Source organism: Balaenoptera physalus (genome assembly GCF_965194825.1).
Source record: "Balaenoptera physalus genome assembly, chromosome: 2".
Lineage (NCBI taxonomy): Eukaryota > Metazoa > Chordata > Mammalia > Artiodactyla > Balaenopteridae > Balaenoptera > Balaenoptera physalus.
The window spans coordinates 112,656,193-112,678,097 of record NC_138883.1 but is presented as its reverse complement, the minus strand read 5'-3'; the positions used below and the strand labels follow the sequence as shown (position 1 = coordinate 112,678,097).

The window sequence follows — 21,905 nt, the reverse complement described above, 5'->3', positions numbered from 1 at the left end:
CTAAACAACAGTTCACTTTTCTCTCTCACTAACATTCTTCCATTCCACAAAGTAGATCATCAAAACTTTATGAATATCCATCATCTTAGGGAAATAAACTAAGCCATTTTAAAACTTTGAACAGAAGCAAAACACGACTTTTGTTTTGAATAAAAACAAATATTTTAAATTTCTCTGAATTGACCCTCTTGCAAAACACAGTAATAACCAGGGTTTTCAGTCTTTAATAGAACTGCAGAATGAAGTATCAGGTAAGGAAGAAGGATAGAATAAGGAGATATCCTAATTATAACTTATTCTGAGCAAGTGTGGTTTAGTGGAAGGAAGTCAGTCTTAAGGATTCAGTATTTTTATTAAGCTTTAAAGCAAAATTAAATTTTTTTGAAAGTGGGCTCAGAACATGGTGGCCCATCCTCAGAACCATAAAAATAGAGTAACAGAAGTCCTACTTGGAGTTAAAAAACTAGACCCAGTGACGTGGATAATGAGAGGTTGTTATTGTCACCTATAGTCTATTTCACTGCAATAAACCTGCAAAACAAAAATACCTGTGATAGCCGTTTGTGAGAGCCACTAATATCCAAGTGTTAGGAGAAGGAAGATGTGTCACTTCTAGGCAGAGCCATGCATCTGTGCCATATCCCCCCTCCCTGCTGTGATGATTGTAGAAGCATATGCTGAAGTGGACCTTCCATCAGCTAAGGCTCCTGGGTGACTTCAATGAACAGCTGGCCCTGCTGACCCACAATGGACCTGTAGCATAGGCAAGAAATAAACTTTTATTGTTTTTAGTGATTGAGATTTGGGAGTCTGTTACTACAGCATAACCTACTTTATCCTGACCTGATCCCTAAATATGAGATGCTGCCAGAACAAAAACCTAAAATGTGTCATTGGCAGTGACAAGGATGATGAGTCATGTTACCCGATGGTGAAATATTTAGTAAAGCTGTTGCCTGAAGTTACTTGGTAGGTAGGTCACGTACCTAGTGAAGTTGTAGCTCTAGAAGAAGCAATTAAAAAACATAATGTTAACAGTATGATTTGGCTGTATTTGATAAGGTATTACAGAGAGAGAGAGAGAGAGAGAGGTTGCATGGTTTGCAAGCAGCAATGAAAGGCAAACGAAAGAGTCCAGAAATTCAGAGATTTGCGGAGTTGGAAGACAGACTGCTTCTCATAACAAATAAAATAAGAAATCAAACAATGAAAACCCAGTCTTACAGCAAGGATCTAATCAAGGCTATTCCCTCATATCGACATTTAAAACCTCCGAATGGATTAATATGTGGGAATAATGGTCCAATCAGAATGGGACTTTAGGGTTGACTCCCTTCAAAAAGGGTGAGTGAGAATATTTGGATTGTGGGAAAGGCATTTGGGGGCTGAAATGTGGATTATAGTAGTCCTCATGGCTTTTCACAAACATTTTGGTTTCCTTCTCCTAAGCACATGGTAGGATTGTACTTCCCCTCTCCGTCTGAAATTAATCCTGACCATGCGATTGAATTTGGTCAATAAAATGTGAAAGGAAATCATGGATGTTGTTTTGGGGCAGAAGCTTTTTTTGTTTTCTGGGGGTTTTTTTGGCCGCACCGCGCAGCATACAGGATCTTAGTCCCCCAACCAGAGATGGAACCCGTGCCCCCTGCAGGGGAAGAACGGACTCCCAACAACTGGACCGCCAGGGAATTCCCAGGGCAGAAGCTTTAAGAGCCAGTGCTGACTCATCACGTCCTCTTCCTCTTCTTCCCTCTGTGTTGGTGCCTGTAGAAGCACGTCTTGAGACACAACCTCCTTTAGCATGGGTTCCTGAGTGACCACAAATCATACAGCTTTCTGCCCACCCAACATGTAATGTAAGCAGAAATACTTTTATTGTTACTCCACTGAGATTTTAGAGCATTTTTTTCCTTCTTATCACAGCACCCCTAATCTATCCTGACCAATATAGTGACCAGTGTGTTTATCTCTGTAGGAGGAAAACATTAAGCAAAAAAGGAAATCCACAGCCATAAACGGAAAAAAAAAAAAAAAAAAAAAAAAAAAAGCTACATTGGACTATATACTAATTTTAACTTCTGTATGGTAAAAGACACTACAAAGAAATCATATGCTAGAAAAAACACTTGCAATACATATATAAAAGTTTAACATTAGCTATCTTCAAAGACCATCAATCAATTGATAATAAAACCACCCAACAGAAACAACAGGCAAACGATACAGGAAGTTGAGGTGGACATTTGTTGTTTCCTTCTCCAGCATTGTTTTTCCTTCTGCCAAAAGCACATAGATTTTCCTTTGGTGGAACTGCTCAACTTACATTCTCAGGCATGTGATTAGGTAGGTTTGACCACACCCTCAGTTGCAATGGGTCCCAGACTAGATTGAGTCACATGCCAAACTCTGAACCAATCATTGAGATCAGGAATGATTGGATAAATGTTGGCATTTCCATGAGATATTTCTGAACAGCTTTTTAAAAATGAGATTGCTCTAGTATGCTTACATGGAAACATGTGCATAATATATAGTTTAATGAAACAAGCAAGTTTCCAAGTAATGTGTATACTCTGACCACAATTTTTTCTAAATATAAAGGGGGGAAAGCCTATAATACATGTGAATATATCTCTGTACGAGCACAGAGAAAAGCGTGTAACATACAGACAGTATCGTTAACACTGTGTGCTTGTTGTTAGACCATTGTTTCAGGTCCAGGAACCTTTCATTCTGCTTTGTGAAGCTAGGGCTGAGACTCCACAAACCACATTTCTGGTTTGCCAGCTGCTGTCTGTCACACTGTTAATACGGGGTGCCGGAGGGACTTCCTATTTGCCTCCTGAGGGCTTCCTGTTCCTGTCAGAGTAGCCCCAGTAATTTTTCACCCTGGCGGCAACGGGATTTTCCACATCTCCAGAATGAGCTTCTTGATGACCCTTTAGAGCACTGGCACTCCAGTGCCCGCTCCTCAGAGGTCTGGGTCCCATCTCCACAAGGCCCCTTCTCCAAGTTTCTGGGTTCAAACAACCTTGGCCAATTCCCTTTGTTCCCCAGCCCTAGGAGTGGGGAGCCACTTCCTGCAGCTTCTCTGTTATCTCAATGCCCCCTTTTGCCTCCTCAGTCCTCTAGTACCCGTTAAGTCAATTGTACTAGTTTGCTATTGCTGCTCTAATAGGTTATCACAAACCTAGTGGCTTAAAACAACACACATGGGCTTCCCTGGTGGTGCAGTGGTTAAGAATCCACCTGCCAATGCAGGGGACACGGGTTCGAGCCCTGGTCCCAGAAGATCCCACATGCCGCAGAGCAACTAAGCCCATGCACCACAGCTGCTGAACCTGAGCTCTAGAGCCTGCAGGCCACAACTACTGAGCCCACATGCCACAACTACTGAAACCTGCGCGCCTAGAGCCTGTGCTCCGCAACAAGAGAAGGCACGACAATGAGAAGCCTGCGCACCACAACGAAGAGCAGCCCTCACTCACCGCAACTAGAGAAAGCCTGCGCACAGCAACGAAGACCCAACGCAGTCAAAAAATAAATAATTTATAAACAAACAACACACATTTATTATCTTACAGTTCTGGAGATCAGAAGTCCAAAATGGGTTTCATTGGGCTAAAATCAAGGTGTTAGCAAGCCTTCATTCCTTCCGGAGGGGCTAGGAAAGAATCTCTATCCTTGCATTTTCCAGCTTCTAGAAGCTGCCCGCATTTTTTGGTTCGTAGCCCTCCTCCTCCACCTTCAAAGACAGCAGCACAGGACCTTCAAATCTCTCTCTGACTCTCCTGCTTCCCTCTATTCCTTTAAAGGACCCTTGTGATTACATTGGACCCACATTAATAATCCATGATAATGAAATTTCCACATTTAATCATGCAGGAAAATGTTAAAAATATATGAACATTTAATGGGACATTTACCATACAATGGGACTATCCCATTATAAAACAATAGACATCCTACAATCCAATTTTCAAAAGGTGTATTTATACATGGAAAAACTATGGACAGGTATACTCTAACACATTAAACTGGTTATCTCAGAGTATGGGGTTTTGAGTAATTTTTATTTAAAATTTTTATATCCTTGTATCTTTTAAGAGAAACGTTAGATGTGTCATATACACACACACACACACACACACACACACACACACACACACACACACATACATAGAGAGAGAGAGAGAGAGAGAGAGCGAGGGGGAGAGAGAGAGAGAGAGAGAGAGATTGATTTATATATATCTTTGAGATACAACTTAGGGGCCCTACTGCTTTTTCCCCTGTATCTCTTTAGCTACAGAGTAATATTACAATTCCTAAGTTACTGCTTTCCGGCATCCCATACAACAAAGTAAAACAAAGTAGCTCTAAGAACCAACAAGCAGTCCTGATCCCAGCAAGAACTGCCTAAGAACTAGCCAGCTATTCTTCAAAGCCTATGGCAAACAGCGATCTTTCCATCCATCCCCTCCTCCTTCCACTCCAGGTGAATGTCACTCCACCTCCTCTGCATGTCCTAGGTACTTCAGTGGCACCTCAGAGGCATTCATATAAAGAATCCTCCCACCTAGAATAGAAGCACCTTGCGGGCAGGAATCCCATTTTAGTTTGAGAATGAGTCTCAGTTCGTAATATGAGTGATAGCTTTGGGGTCATTAAGACCTACTTAATCTCCGGCAAGTGTCTTGAGTTCTTTGAGTCTCAGTGTTCTCATCTGCAATTTGGGATAATAAGGTCCACGTGACATGACCGTAGAGGTGTAACTGCTAAGAATCAGGGCTTTGGAGTGGAACTGGGCTTCTTATCCAAGCTCTACCACTTGTGTGCTTTGTATCCTTAGGTAAGTCACTCTACCTCTGAGCCTGAATCTCCTCCTCTACATATGAAGAATCATTGTAATACCTACTTCAGAGGTTTGGTGGAGGGTAAGTGAGAATGTAATCGTGATGACCTCACTGGTCCAAGGATCAGCATCACCTTTGCCCCAGCTGACGGCCTTGGCCTCCTCACGTCTCCATGCTTCTCCCTCCAGGCTCTGCTCAACACAACAGCCAGGGTGCTCCAGCTGAAGCTCCATTACATTCTGTCATTCCCTGCCAGTGGGCATCAGCAAACTATGACTTAACAGGCCAAATACAGCCCACAAGCTCAAAATGGTTTTCACATTTTCAAATGGTTGGGGAAAAAAAATCAAAAGGGGAATAATATTTTGTGACACATGAAAATTATACAAAATCCAACCGTGTACATAAATCGAATTTTCTTGGACCACAGCTACACTGGTTTGTTCACACAGCGTACCTCCATGGTAGATGGCAGCTTTTTGAGTAGTTGTGACAGAGACTATACCGCCAGCAAAAGCTAAAATATTTACTGTCGGGCCCTTTACGGAAAAAGTTACCAACCCCTGCTTTATTTTTTTTTTTAATTTATTTTTATTTATTTATGGCTGTGCTGGGTCTTCGTTTCTGTGCGAGGGCTTTCTCCAGTTGTGGCAAGCGGGGGCCACTCTTCATCGCGGTGCGCAGGCCTCTCACTATCGCGGCCTCTCTTGTTGCGGAGCACAGGCTCCAGACGCGCAGGCTCAGCAACTGTGGCTCACGGGCCCAGCTGCTCCGCGGCATGTGGGATCTTCCGGGACCAGGGCTCGAACCCGTGTCCCTTGCATTGGCAGGCGGATTCTCAACCACTGCGCCACCAGGGAAGCCCCCCAACCCCTGCTTTAAAACGCAGATTAACAAAACAAAACAAACTAAAACACTCTGAGGGTTTCCATCACACTCAAACGGCACTTTCCCAGAGAGACCACCTATTTAATATTCAATCCCCCTCTGTACCTCACTAATGTAGGCACTCTTGATCCACCCAACTCAGCTCTATTCTTTTCCACAGTAAACGTCACCTTCTAACACTCCACTTAATTTACTTATTTATTACCTCTGTGGGCCTGTCTCTCCCACCAGAATGAAATCTCTTCCAGGGCAGGGATTTTTGTCCACTGATGGCTCCAAGCACTTACACCTAAAACAAATGTGTTGAATAAATAAGTGAAGTAAAAGAAAACATAAAGCATTAAGCACTGTGCCTAGACCATAGCAAGTACATCAAAGCACTTATTATTGTTTTTATTATTTTTGATTGATTAGTAGTATGTATACGAGTGCCTAACATAAAACAAACTCGTAGATTTTAATTTCCTTCCCTTCCTTTTATATCTTACAGCACTTGGAAAAGTATCTTATCCTTACTAAGCCCTCACTACTCTGATGACTTTTCACTCACCCCTGTGCCCGTCCCTATCAAGCCAAATACTGGGCCTCTGATCCTTGTCCTGTCCAGCTCCCAACATTCAGCTCTGTGGCTCTGTCACCAGGGGGAAAGTGTGCATGTGACTGAAGGGATGCTAGTGGCCCCATCTTACCAGATCTGGCTGAACTACTGTGGACGGTGCTGTAAAGAACTCTAGTTCTGGGCTTCCCTCGTGGCGCAGTGGTTGAGAATCTGCCTGCTAATGCAGGGGACACGGGTTCGAGCCCTGGTCTGGGAAGATCCCACATGCCATAGAACAGCTAGGCCCGTGAGCCTCAATTACTGAGCCTGCGCATCTGGAGCCTGTGCTCCGCAACAAGAGAGGCTGCGATAATGAGAGGCCAGCGCACCGCAATGAAGAGTAGCCCCCACTTGTCACAACTAGAGAAAGCCCTCGCACAGAAACGAAGACCCAACACAGCCATAAATAAATAAATAAATACAATTAAAAAAAAAAAAAAAAAAAGAACTCTAGTTCTGATACCAACCTCAGAAAGACCATTCAAAGGCAAAACACTTAGGAGGTATGCATGCTTGTACCTAAGATAAAACTGTTATAAAGTCTCCAGGGTTTGGAAAAAACCTGGCTGTGTAATCACCATGGCTTGGCTTTGTTTAAATAAGAGTGTTTGAGGAATGCGTTCAGGACTATTTAAACTCAGATCATTTAAATTGTAAAGAATTCAAAAAATAAGGGTAAACACTTAAATGATTTTAAAGATAAGCAAGATAGGAGACTATATAACTTACAGAGCGTCCACCCTTGGTTCTGAGGATCAAGTCATTTTATGTGGAACGTCTGGGGGAAATAAAGGTAGGGGGTGGGGGAGATGGAGTCCAGGTGTACAATGAAGTCATACATCTTGGATTTTCTGGGGGCACACTTAATATCAAATCTTGTGGCATTAGCAGACAGTGTATCTTGGATTTTTATTTCTGAGAATATGGCCATTTTAATCCATTTAGATCATCTATTCCAACACCCTTATTTTACGAAGAAGAACACGAGGCCCAGAGAGGGGTTCACAAATGCTAGGCATAGTTCCTGGCACATAGGCGCTAACTAAATATTTGCCAACTAACTAAAATTGGACCTATGACTTGCTCAAAATTAGTAAGTTGAGGAGTTAGGACACTTCCTTAGGCCCTCTCAGCTAGAGACCATCAAGCCCGCCATGTGCAGCCTCAACTCCACACAGGTTCCAGGCCAGTATTGACCACCATAGAGAGAGCATTAGCCACCACAGGTCCTTCAGGCAGGTGGGTTTGGGATTAAGTGAGCTTCTGCACCCTTGTTGGGGCCTCTGGGCACCAGTTATATATTTCTCCAACGCCTATCTCACTGGAGCACGTGATGCCATTTTTAAAAAATTAACAATGATTTCTTTTTTAATTTAATTAATTTATTTAATTTATTATTTTTACTTTTTGGCTGCATTGGGTCTTCGTTACTGCACGCAGACTTTCTCTAGTTGCGGCGAGCGGGGGCTACCCTTCATTGAGGTACGTGGGCTTCTCATTGCGGTGGCTTCTCTTGTTGCAGAGCATGGGCTCTAGGTGCACAGGCTTCAGTAGTTGTGGCTTGCAGGCTCTAGAGTGCAGGCTCAGTAGTTGCACATGGGCTTAGTTGCTCCGTGCCATGTAGAATCTTCCCGGACCAGGGCTCAAACCCGTGTCCCCTGCATTGGTAGGAGGATTCTTAACCACTGTGCCACCAGGGAGGCCCCAGTGACACCATTCTTACAGACCCTTTTGAGAAAGCTGTCTTGCTCTGAGTCAGGTAGCTCTGCAACCTATGCCCCATCTGATTAGATAGAGGATAAGGCCCAGGTCAATGGTGGCCATCTTTATAGACTGGAAATACGGGAAGTCTGGAGGGTGCCAGGCATGAGACTCTGATAAACAGGCACCTTCTCCACAGCAGAGTGATTGGTGGACCCACCAGAACTACTCTTCAGGGCACAGTCAAACAGAAGATGTAGGGGATGCTGTGATGTGCCACTACATCCCCCCTTTAGGATTGAGGCACTCATTTTTCCCCACTGCAGGCATTATTGGCTATTCACAACCCACCCCTCTCCTAGACTTGCCCTCAGCCAAATTATACCCCTTCCCCAGGAGCAGCCAGCATCTAATGCCTTGTGAGAGTACAAAGGCCTGACCCCATTGTCTCAATCTGAAGCACCTTTGAAAGGCCATCCCAGCTCCAGAATTCCCCATGGGGTTGGCTGAGGCCTTTGTACTGACTGCACCAAAGTCCAACTTCTCCCTTGTCTCTTACTCCTCATAGGTATTGATCTTGAGAGTTCTTCGCAATAAACTTCCTGCAGACAAATAGCCACCTCAGAGTCTTTTCCTAGGGAATTCTAAGACAGAAGGGGAAGCAGACAGTGGAACAGAAGCCTAGACACATTCAGAGAAGACACTGAGCAAAAGGCATGAGGTAGCAGACACCATGTCCTCGCAGAAACCATTCAGAAGTCAGGAGCTACAGTTAAAAGGAGAGAAGAAAAGTTGAGAAAGCTCAAATCACTTTCCCAATGCATTGCTAAAATCAGTTGAAGTAACCTGAGTTGTCTCCTTTCCTTCTAACCAGAAAGAGCCTTAGGACCACACTCAGCTGGGTATCTGCCTCCTGTCCTTATTGTTTTTCCACTTCCTGCCTTGACTCTGGGACCACGTGACCAGGACACTCTGCCCACATTCGTCAGCCTCTCCCTTTGAGGAACTGGCCAGGATTCTCTAAACGCCCAACTTCTGGCTGCCGTCTTCTTCTGAATCAACTGATGACCCAGAACAAAAGTGCTTCCTCCTGTCTGACTGTGAGTACTGCATGTCCCTTTGGACACTGTCTTGGATTGCTGCCCCCCCTGGGGGCTAGTTTGATGGCAGGGTCATTTTCCCTAGCTCCACGCCCTCAGGCTCTGGCTCCCCTTCTCTCCCCATTATCCCATGATGTTGAGAGTACAGCCAAGTACACTCAGGTTCTATAATCTCCTTTTCCTTTTTGGCTTTAGCTTCACCTCTAAGAAAATACAGACATGCCTTCTTACAATTTTAGTTTTGTTCCCCTCATTTCTTGCTCTCTTTGTCTGCATGTCTCATCCTTTAGCAAGAAACCTTCTTAAGTTTTAAAATTTCATTAGGTCAGAACTAAGGGTTATGGAGAACATCTAACTAGTAGAATAAAGTGTTCACAGTGAGTCTGAAATATTAGTTCAAATATTTCTTGTCATAATATAAAAGTTGATGGATCGTAAAAAGTTGCTTTAAAATGGATTTATTTACTTATTTTTTTAAATGTTAGTATGCAAAAGTTTAAACATACACAAAAGAAATCATATGATAATACTTCATGCACCCATCATCCAGCCTAATTTATCTAAAATGTACATATTTATTCTACTTTGTTCAGTTGAGTGAACGCAGTCAATAGATGATGAATCAACTAATTTACTTGCAGGTGACTCAAGGTCAACCTAAAATGACAACTACTGATCACTTTGACTGACCTGCGCATTCCGTGACTCCCACGTTGAACTGGTTGGCAAAAATGAATGATTCTTCTACACATCTCTTGACTTTATCCCCTTCTATCTCCACCCTACTTCTATAGTTTAGGGACCTCAGTCATCTCTTGACTGTATAACTAGATTTTATATCTTGAGATGTTAATATGTTGTCAGTTCCCACCCCCCCCCCATATTTGCTCTTCTCTATTCTTCCCATTCAAGCAGAGGGTCAGCTCTGAACTCTGAAACCTTGAGAAAGATCTGATGCAGAGCAGAAGGCAGAAGCAGGCAAAGCTTTCTCACTTTTGTTTTCCCAAAACCCAAGGAGCTTGAGGGAAAATTAGAGGGTTTGCAAAGGAAAGAAAGGAAGAACGATATTTGCAGGTATAGATAGTGTCTAGGGGCAAAAACAGAGTTCCCTGGTGGGGGAGGTCCCTGCTCCACAGGGAGCCTGGTTCTGATTCCTGGGAGGTAGCAAGTCCCCAGGGAGGAATAGCTACTGGCTGCATCTAGGCTGGGTGACTATAAGCAGACTCACAATAGACGCCCAAATCCCCAGCGTGGCACAAAGATAATAGAGAATTGCTGGGCCTAAAGGGACCATGTGGGCAGGACTGATGGTTGTCTCAGTGGTACCACATGTCTGATGGGAGCACGTTGCCACACACCCCCACCTCAGCACTGGGGGAGACTCTGGAGCTGTGTAGCACTGCCCCTGTCGGTGAAGCAGGGAAGAACTCAGTTCCAAGTCTCAGCGGGATGGCCAGTGAATCAGTTAAGTAACTTGCCCACGTTTATATAACTGCTAACGCATGGCAGAGCTGTTATTTAAGGCCAGGTCTCTCAGCTTTACCCCCCCAATTACTCTATAGAATTGCACAAATTCAGTGCCTTAACACCTCCATCAGCTTCCTGAGGAGTGACTGATACCCTTCTGTCCCAGAGGCATGAAGGTGTATCAGACACAATTTCAGGTGACCCCTCTCCTGAGGCAGCTGTGGGAGGTGAAGGAGCTCAGGCTGGCATAGCCTCAGACTCTCTAAGACTCACTGAGCCATGTGACGGTGCCTGGCCTCAGGCTCCTCATCTGTGAAATGGAGCTACAACACCTACATCATAGGGTTCCTGGTAAGCATGAGATAAGATAATGGAGATGAAATGTACTATAACAAATGCCTGGGTTTAGGAAAAATATCAGGAAGAACAATAACAACTAGCACTTTCATAGTAATAGTGACACCCTGAGGCCTGCTGGACCTTCTAGGGCAGTTCAGTTCCTGGAGGCCGAGCTCTCTGGGATCTCAACCTCTGCATAGCCTGCTCCCTTTTCCTGGAACATCTTGCCCTGCCCTGCCCTGCCCTCCCCTCCCTTTGCAAACTCCTATTAATCTGGTCTCACTGTAAAATGTCACTGCTTCTGAAGGCCCACCATGAACCATGTGTGACAAGCCCCTTCTCTGGGCAGCCCTACCGGCATGCATTGCCCCTTTAGCACTGAAATTTCCTCACTCACCAGCCCATCAGCACACTCCACTTCCCCTCAGCCTCCCCTCTCCAACTAAACTAGCAAGCTCCTGGAGAGTGGGGACTGTGTCTTGTTTATCGTTGTATTTCTAAGGTCTAGAAGAGGGCCTCACATATAATAGACACTCAGTATTGCAAAATCTGTTAAATGAAGGAAGGTACAAATATACCCTCTGAGTCATCAAACACAGATTCACTTATGGCCCCCAATAGTTTCAGTGCCAAGTATGTCTTACTATAATTGAATTTCCTAAAAATTGGTAATCCAAATACAGTTTAAATATAACATAGCTAGTCACCAACCACCCATAAGCAGAACATAAGTTGCTCCTTGAAGGGCTTGATAATTCTTTGGCTTACCTAAGAAAGTTCAAGAAACATTTGCTGAAAACATTCTCTGACATAAATCGTACCAATGTTTGTTAGGTCAGTCTCCCAAGGCAAGCTTACAAGCTTGCCTTGTGCACAGCAAAGGAAACCATAAACAAAATGAAAAGACAACCTAAGGAATGGGAGAAAATATCTGCAAACCATGCGACCAACAAGAGCTTAATTTCCAAAATATACAAATAGCTCATACGACTAAACAACAAAAAAAACCAAACGACCCAGTTGAAAAATGGGCAGAAGACCTAAATACTGTAGACATTTCTCCAAAGAAGACATACAGATGGCCAATAGGCACATGAAAAGATGCTCAACATCACTAATAATTAGAGAAATGCAAATCAAAACTACAGTGAGGTACCACCTCACGCTGGTCAGAATGGCCATCATTAAAAAGCCTAAAAATAACAAATGCTGGAGAGGATGCGGAGAAAAGGGAACCCTCCTACACTGTTGGTAGGAATGTAAGTTGGTGCAGCCACTATGGAAAACAGTATAGAGGTTCTTCAAAAAACTGAAAATAGAATTACCATGTGATCTAGCAGTCCTACTCCTGGGCATATACCCAGACAAAACTATAATTCAAAAAGACTCATGCACCCCTATGTTCATAGCAACACTATTCACAATAGCCAAGACATGGAAACAACCTAAATGTCTATCAACAGATGAATGGATAAAGAAGATGTGGTACATATATACAATGGAATACTATTCAGCCATAAAAAAGACCAAAATAATGCCATTTGCAGCAACTGAATGGAACTAGAGATTATCATACTAAGTGAAGTAAGTCAGAAAGAGAAAGACAAATACCGTATGATATCACTTATATGTGGAATTGTTGGGCTGCACCCCACAGGCCTACAAGGCCTGTGCCTGCCCAGCCTCAAAACTGAAGAAAGAGTCCAGAGTCAGCAACAGAGACATCAGTGGTTTAATGGATGGGGGAGCTTACACAGCTGAAGCAAGGTCCTGGAGGGACACCCCACCGTGTGCCGCGGACCGCGGGCAGGACATCGTGGTGGTCTTTGCTCCTGAGGGGAAGGGGAGATTATCAGTTATAGGGGAACTGACGTCAGGTGGGCTCATTAGTTACCAGGGAAACCAGTAGAGGAGCAGGTCCTTCAGTGCCCCTTTGATAAGAACAATCACTAGCTCGGCCCTGGGGCAAGTATGTAGGAAGGTCAGTCATGTGTGTAAGATATAGGTGAAGCAGGCACTGGTCAGCCAGGGGACGTACAGAGAGCAAGAGAGCAGCCATCTTGAGTGGCCTGACCATACAGGAATCTAAAACATGACACAAATGAACCTATCTACAAAACAGAAACAGACTCACAGACATAGAGAACAGACTTGTGGTTGCCAAGGGCAGGCGGGATGGGGGTGGGGCAATGGACTGGGAGTTTGCGGTTAGCAGATGCAAACTATTATATATAAAATGGATAAACAGCAAGGTCCTACTGTGTAACACAAGGAACTATATGCACTATCCTGAGATAAAGCATAATGGAAAAGAATATTTTAAAAAATGTATGTATATGTATAACTGAATCACTTTGCTGTAGAGCAGAAATTAACACAACATTGTAAATCAACAATTAAAAAAGTTCTTGAACCTAAGGAAAAAAAAAGAAAGAAAAAAAGAAACATTTGCTGAGTAATTGTTCAACATAATATATCCTTCCTTGACCAGTGTGGGGACAGAATTCACTGCATAAATTCTTACTGCTCACCACAAGCTGAGATGTGTTCTATGTTTCATAAATTATAGGAATTGGGAACAAGTCTTTTCCTCTTGAAAAAATATCAAAGTCTAGTATATTAAGGCCTGATGCCAGGAGCTATGAGATCGTTGGGGTAATCTAAAGTCTAGATTCTAGACAGTCCGGCCTTCAATTTTTTACAGTCTAATACTGGAAGATAATAAAGAGTACACCATCCCCATCTTTTAAAGAGATTGGAGTTTATTTATTTATTTATTTATTTATTTATTTATTTATTTTCGGCTGTGTTGGGTCTTCGTTTCTGTGTGAGGGCTTTCTCTAGTTGTGGCAAGCGGGGGCCACTCTTCATCGCGGTGCGCGGGCCTCTCACTATCGCGGCCTCTCTTGTTGCGGAGCACAGGCTCCAGACGCGCAGGCTCAGTAGTTGTGGCACACGGGCTTAGTTGCTCCGCGGCGTGTGGGATCTTCCCAGACCAGGGCTCGAACCCGTGTCCCCTGCATTGGCAGGCGGACTCTCAACCACTGTGCCACCAGGGAAGCCCCACCATTCCCATCTTAACCTTGGCTTCTGCTCAAGTCCACAGATGTGTGCTCCTGTCTTCTGTACCTGAACTGGTCAATGAGAAGTTAATGAACTAAGAAGTCAGCCAAGCCCTAAACCAACAATTGCCCTAAATATTGACTAGACTGAGCAGCCACAGACATTTCACAATGAATGATGGGGGAAAATTCAGTCTTACCGCAAACAGAACCAGATGAAAATGTCTCCCATAACACCATGGCAAGCAGCTGGGCCATTAAAGTCACAAACTGCCACTTAGTCTAACTTATTTTGTTTGCCTGATGCCCTCTGGAGCTGTTTATCTCTCTGCAGAGATGACACAGGTATGTGATATCCTGGTTTTATCTTAAGTTGGAGTGAGAACAATGAGGTCTTCTATAAAGTTTTGGATGGCTAGTCTCTGGAGAGCTGTCTTTTGCAACACCCAGTGAACTCAGAGTACAAATGATGCATTTACTCCTAAGGAAAAAAATGGACATAGAGTTACAGAGTTTTTTTCCCTGTCTGGCTTCCATATCTCCCTCAGCTTTGTCTTATAGAAGAAAAAACTTTTATGGGTCCAGGGCTGGGTATCTGGAGCAAGCTGAGCCAAGAATTGCCTTCCCTGGGAATCTAGAACCAAGACAGAGATTCCATTTTCAGTGGGACTGGTTTATAGACAGGACTTACAAACTCAGGATCTGGGAGTGGCGACTTCTGCCACATGGCCTGTAGAACAAAGAGAGCCAAAATGCAGTCAGAAAAAAGGAAAGAAGGAGAGGATGAAAAATGAGAGAGAAACTTCTGATAACATTCCATGTTCTTTTCTGAAACTTGGCTACTTATTGGGATTCCGTGAGACTCTTCTGTATCCTCATAATAGATCCCTTTTTGCTTAAGTTGGCACAATTTGGTTTCTATTACCGATTTGTAATTACCAATTACATTTATTCTACTACCAATTTGGCTTAATCTATTGGTCAGAAGATTCAAAACTAATACACAGGCAATTTTGTGGTAAGTATAAACTGCAATAGGAATTTGAGCACATACAATACAATGGTGCTAGGTCGCTGTCAAGAAATTCTTGTGGAATGAATTGAGATCAGTGATTTGCTGGTAAATGCTTAACGGGCTTTGTTTGTGGGGAGGTGGGAGGGGTAAGCCCTAATTTGTAGCATTTGCCAATTTCCAAGGTGTAAATGTTCCATTCATGGCCAGTTTCAAGCTATCTATGTGAAGTCAGCACACACAGAGTTAGAGCAGCATACTATTACGTAGTATTTCTACAATACACATACAAAGGATGTAAATTACCTCAAGAGCATTGCTAATAGTAACATGTAGTAAAATAATTAGGAAGTGATGAGTATTGAATAAGTATTTATCACTTTTGTTTTAAACAGAATGTATTTAATATATTCCAGTTTACGTGATTTAATTTTAATAATGGCTGTTTAATAACTGAAATTCCTGTAAATCTGACCATCTGCTTTTGCAAACTTGTACAAGCTGGCTCTAGCATAACACTGATTAAGATGAATGTTTGTTGGTCAAGTTCACATACAGGTTTAATACTGGGTTAATATAATAGCTAATACAGAGTAATCTCACCTAACTCTTTACTGCTAGTGCTTGACATGACACACACATTCTTTTGTTGTTGTTCTTTCTAAGTCAGAACTTTCTCATTCCCTTTGGAAGCTTCTAAATTTTTACCCATCTTTCTTTCAAAAGAAGTGATGCCCCACCCTTTCCAAGCCCTCTTCCCCCAACCCCAAGCTCAAGCTCCCAACCATCTCCTCTGGGACATCAGGTCATTAATTGCAGTTAGCACATCCAAAACCAAACTCATTATTTTCTGCCTGAACTTGCTCTTCCTCCCCCCTCTTCACCTATTTTACACCCTAACCACAAAGAACTATTTGTTTCCTGTCTCATTTAATACCATCCCAATTCACTCTGTTTACCAAGGTGGAACTCTGAGTGCAGTGGCTCCCAGCCTTGGCTACATTCAAAAATACCTGCACCTGAGTCCCACAGGCAGCAATTCAGACTTAATTGGTCTGAGGTGTGGCTTGGGCATTGGGGGCGGGGAGGCTTAAAAGATTGCCAAGTGATTCTGATGTTCAGCCAAGTTGCAAACCACTGCTTTAGTGTCAACCTTACCGACTCCCTCTTAGCATTTATTATTTTAAATTGGCTGCCAAAGACCAGTCAATTCTGCCTCCAAAACATCTTTCAATTCCACTGCAAATCTCCATTTCTACTCTCCTTGCTCCGTCACTCCCTCACCTGGATTACCATAGTTGCTTCTTGACCGGTCCCCCCTAGTCAATCCGTCCTCCTCTAGAACCTCCTCTTGCACTTACCAGAGTGATCTTTCCCAAATACAGGTCTGGTCGTGTCTTAACACACACTGAAAAGCCATTAGAGTGGCAAGCAGTTGCACCACAATATTTGGATGCAAGAAACATCGCATCTCGTTATCTTTCTCAATCAAACTAAATTGACTTTGAGCATCCATTTTCCAGCAGAGTGGCTTATTATTGACTATCTTCTTTCCTAGAATTATACAAGAATCCCAGGAGGCCCCAACAAGCCAGAAAGTGTGGTCCTTCTAGGTCCATCTTGGTCACTCACTGCTGACATGCTATTTACCCAGCTTATGAGCCAATTCCATCCCCTTTGAGTCAAGCAGGTCACAAAGATCTTTCACCCAGACTTCCAGGCCCCAGTGTCTAGGGTCTGGCTTTTCTGGGCCACCCTCAATCTGGGGTACTGTGTGCCAGTGGTTGCTCAGGAGTTCACCACCCATGAAACCCGTATTCCAGAACACTCTGTCCCTTGCCTGTCTTGGGGAAATTGATTGCCTCCTCAACCCTGGAAGACTTCCTTCTCCCAGAGAAACTAATTTCAGAGTTCAGCACAAAGTCCTGTTTGCTGAAGGGTACCTGGCCTGGCAGGATGAAGCAATCCACTTGGCATAGAGGAGAATCCTGGCCCTGGCCTGGTCTGAGCAGGTCACATACCTGGGCCCAGAAAGAATGTGGGGCTGGACTTTCCTGGTGGCGCAGTGGTTAAGAATCCACCTGCCAATGCAGGGGACATGGGTTTGAGCCCTGGTCCGGGAAGATCCAACATGCTGCGGAGCAACTAAGCCCGTGAGCCACAACTACTGAGCCTGCACTCTAGAGCCTGTGAACCACAACTACTGAGCCCATGCGCCACAACTACTGAAGCCCATGCACCTAGAGCCCGTGCTCCCCGACAAGAGAAGCCACCGCAATGAGACGCCCGCGCACCACAACGCAGAGTAGCACCCCCTCACTGCAACTAGAGAAAGTAACGAAGCAACGAAGCGCACACAGCCAAAGCGCACAGCAACGAAGACCCAACACAGCCAAAAATAAATGAATAAGTAAATTTATTAAAGAAAAAAAAAAAGAGTGTGGGACCAACACCACCAGGGCAGGAAGTTATGACTCTCCCTTTTCTAGGCTTTTGTTGTGCACTCACCCATTGTCTCATCAACACATATCTCTTTTACTTAACCCTGTGGAGTTGTAAAACAATAGAAGGAAGGAGTGGTTCATCAATGATTAACCAACCTATTGTTGGTCACATTCTTGCAGAATCTAGCATCAGCCCAAAAAGAGCTGGGAGTTTGGGAGGAGTGCCTCTACTCTATTCAACTGGTCCCTCAGCACCTTTTTGGCCACTTCCAGCCACTGTCCCTGGGTACACAGGGAACGTAATGAGTTACCTGTAGTTCGCCAACCATGCACCCTCTTGTGGCCTCCATAACTTTGCTTATGCTGGTCTCTGCCTCTAATACCTCCCCTCCCCCTTTCTATACCTGATGAGCTCCTATTCTTAACTTAACACTCAGTTCTATGTCATCTTCTCTAAAAATCTTCCAAAAGCATCTCACAAACACTTGATACATACCTCCATCTTAGGCCCCATCACGTTACTATCATTAACACTACACATGTTGCTTCACCTCCCAAGTACTCACAGGCAGGCCTTGTGCTAGTGAATATTTATGGACAGGAATTGTGTTTTCCTTCAGCGCCTTTCACAAGTCAGGCATATGTTAGATGGATTCTAAATTCCTAGAATTTTAGAGCTATAAGGAACCTTGGAGTGCATCTAACCAGTGGTTTTCGAACTCTATTTTAGTTCTGCAATCCCTCTTCAAACAAAATCTTACATGGAACTGATATTTAAATAGGTGAGAACAGAGAAGCTCTAGTTAAAGCAAAGGAGATGGTGGTGCCGAGAGAGAGAGAGAGAGAGAGAGAGAGAGAGAGAGAGAGACAGAGAGAGACAGAGAGAGAGAAAGAGGCCCACGGACCCACCTCCTCAGGTCAAAATCAGAAACCCACAGGGCTTGCCCAATACCTTCATTTTGCTGATGAGACAACCACAGTCAGGGAACAATTCTATCTCATATAAACCTACTCAACCTTACATCTTTAGAAAGTTGTCACTTTACTCTCTCCAATCTTCTAGAATCATCACGGCCTCACAAGAAGAATCAATGGCCCATTTTTAAAGCCTTTGTGTGATAAACGATTTCCTTTGCCATGTATTATGCATCCTATTAACCAACTCTTCAAGGAAGGTGTTTATAGGCAAGTTATTACTGTGTCAGGATTGCAGAAACATGTATGGCAATTATTTGGTTTTTTTTTTTTATTGCTTTAAAAAAAAATTTCCCCTATAATATTGTGTGGGTGTTTGTAAAATTAACAGGCTAGAGTCTGTGCCCCATAGCTCTGCCAGTGTGCCTCAGTGAGCAGTTCCAACCTGCAAAAAACTCTTCCAGGCTGAAGATACTAAGGAAGTATCTTTAGTTTCTTTTGACAAGGTCCGGTTTGGTTTTTGTTGTTGTTGTTTAATTAATTAATTATATTTTATTTATTTATTTATTTTTGGCTGTGTTGGGTCTTCGTTGCTGCATGTGGGCTTTCTCTAGTTGTAGAGAGCAGGGGCTACTCTTCGTTGCGGTGCGCAGGCTTCTCATTGCGGTGGCTCCTCTTGTTGAGGAGCACGGGCTCTAGGCGCGGGCCTCAGTAGTTGTGGCACGTGGGTTCAGTAGTTGTGGCTCACGGGCTCTAGAGCACAGGCTGAGTAGTTGTGGTGCATGGGCTTAGTTGCTCCGCGGCATGTGGGATCTTCCCGGACCAGGGCTCAAACCCGTGTCCCCTGCATTGGCAGGCGGATTCTTAACCACTGCACCACCAGGGAAGCCCTTTGTTGTTTTTAAATAATCCAGGAAGTGGACCAAAGCACTCCCTTCCTTTATAAGCCACAATGCATTGAGATGTAACTTCGAGGGTGGAGGCATTTGCTTATTCTTAAGCAGGTCCTGGGTACTTTCAAATTATAAGGGAAGTCATTGGAAATTCTTAGGGTCAGATCACAATTGCCTCAGAAGTAAATGCATATTGTGAATTCCTGCAGAGAGGATATTGTCAAGTCCATTAAAGTCACAGCTCTTTAAATCGAACCTTTTCTCTCCTTTCCAACATCACCACCCTAAGTCAGGCCTCACCATCTCTTGTATGTACCATTGCTTTCGCCCTCTAACAAATTTCTCCGTCTTCAGTTTCAACCCCTCGGACCCAGGTTTTTGTTTTGTTTTGTTTTGTTGTTTGTTTGGTTTTTTTAACATCTTTATTGGAGTATAATTGCTTTACAATGGTGCGTTAGTTTCTGCTTTATAACAAAGTGAATCAGTTATACATATACATATGTCCCCATATCTCTTCTCTCTTGCGTCTCCCTCCCTATCCCACCCCTCTAGGTGGTCACAAAGCACCGAGCTGATCTCCCTGTGCTATGCGGCTGTTTCTCACTAGCTATCTATTTTACATTTGGTAGTGTATATATGTCCATGCCACTCTCTCACTTTGTCCCAGCTTACCCTTCCCCCTCCCCATATCCTCAAGTCCCTTCTCTAGTAGGTCTGCGTCTTTATTCCCATCTTACCCCTAGGTTCTTCATGACCTTTTTTTTTTTTTTTTTTTTAGATTCCATATATATGTGTTAGCATACGGTATTTATTTTTCTCTTTCTGACTTACTTCACTCTGTATGACAGACTCTAGGTCCAGCCACCTCACTACAAATAACTCAATTTCATTTCTTCTTATGGCTGAGTAATATTCCATTGTATATATGTGCCACATCTTCTTTATCCATTCATCTGTCGATGGACACTTAGGTTGCTTCCATGACGGACCCAGCTTTTGAGCTGCTGCTAGAGAGGACTTTTGCAAATGCACTTGAGTCCTTGCAAAGTGGTGGTGACCAAAAGGGTCTTCTGGGACGCTGATCTGGTTCTGTTTCTTGATTTGAGTTCTTGGTTACATGGATGTGTTTGCTCTGTGAAAAATTCATGAATCTGTACGTTAATGATTTGTATACGTTTCTGTCTTCGTGTGTCACTCTACTGTAGCTGGTTTATTTGTCCTGTTAGACTGTGATCCAGGGATGCCTCTTTCATCATCTTTGTATCCCAGTATCTAGCACACAGTGGTTATTCTACAAATTATTGTTGAATGTTATAGGCATAAATAATTAAATGAATAAATGGAATTGAAGACTCAGGTGGCAAGGGCTATAGGATTTTATCTAGGGCGGGATGATTAGATATACAAGAATGGAATTATGAAAAGTGGGGGAGTGGGTAGAGTAGAGGGCCGGTAGGAAGGTTATTTAGAAGTGTTGTGTTCAGACAGGAGGAAGACCAGAGTGAAGTGAGGCACTCATAGACCACCTGCCAGCACAAGCCACACTGGCATCCCCATACCCTGCCCCACTTCAGGCCAGCTCCCCTTCCTGACGTCCCTATTCTGGGACTGGAATCCTCCCTGTCACAAAGGCACCAACACTCCTCCTCTTTTCTCTCTCTTTTGTCCCCCTCCACCTTCCATTTGCTGCCAAACTAAATGTTTCTTTAATCAATCCTCCTTCCACTCCCATCACTGGCCCCCTTGTTAAGATTCTCCTGGATTCTTAGTCTAATTGTTCCAACCTGGTCTCCCTATTAGGACTTTTTGTGACATGGAAATGGACTGATTTTTTAGAAAAGAAAAGAAAAAAAAACTGGAAGGGAAGATTCATTAAAAGATTACAGGGATGGGGCTTCCCTGGTGGCGCAGTGGTTAAGAATCCTGCCAATGCAGGGGACACAGGTTTGAGCCCTGGTCCGAGAAGATCCCACATGCCACGGAGCAACTAAGCCTGTGCGCCACAACTACTGAGCCTGCGTTCTAGAGCCCGCGAGCCACAACTACTGAACCCACGTGCCACAACTACTGAAGCCCGCGCCTAGAGCCCGTGCTCCACAACAAGAGAAGCCACCACAACGAGAAGCCCACTCACCGCAACGAAGAGTAGACCCCGCTTGCCACAACTAGAGAAAACCCACACACAGCAACGAAGACCCAGCACAGCCAAAAATAAATAAATAAAATAAATAAATTTATATATATAAAAGAAAAGATTACAGGGATGACCTACAGAACCTCAAAAAAAAAAAGAAAGCTAGAGTTAGGGACAAGAAAAGTCACCAAGGCTCGTTTGCTGCCACTTTCTGGGCACTTCTTGGTAATTTTAGTCTATGCGTCTTTCTTCTGTTCCTCAGACCTCATGGTGGAAATCATGGCCATTGACCCACACACCGAAGTTTTACATCAGCTTCCAAGAGACCACACCGGACAGGGATGAGAATCTTCCAGGCTCAATACCAAATTCCCATGCAAGGGACTCTGATTAGTCCCCTGGGTCAGACCTCTGCCCTGGAATCACTCAGTTGTGTTCTGGGGAGAGCATCCAACTGCGACAAAGACTGTCCATGATCGAGTACCGTTGCCAAGAG

The 21,905-nt window shown here is 43.8% G+C and overlaps 1 protein-coding gene and 1 long non-coding RNA gene across 2 annotated transcripts in view; one reads left to right on the top strand and one right to left on the bottom strand.

Moving 5' to 3' along the window:
* Positions 1-21,905, bottom strand: part of PIAS1 (protein inhibitor of activated STAT 1) — a 220,618-nt gene that overhangs the window by 135,703 nt on the left and 63,010 nt on the right. The window lies entirely within an intron of this gene.
* On the top strand, positions 4,209-21,533 carry LOC309654363. The gene is made up of 2 exons (XR_014260188.1): positions 4,209-5,408; positions 5,719-21,533. It is a non-coding gene; the product is annotated as an uncharacterized lncRNA (long non-coding RNA).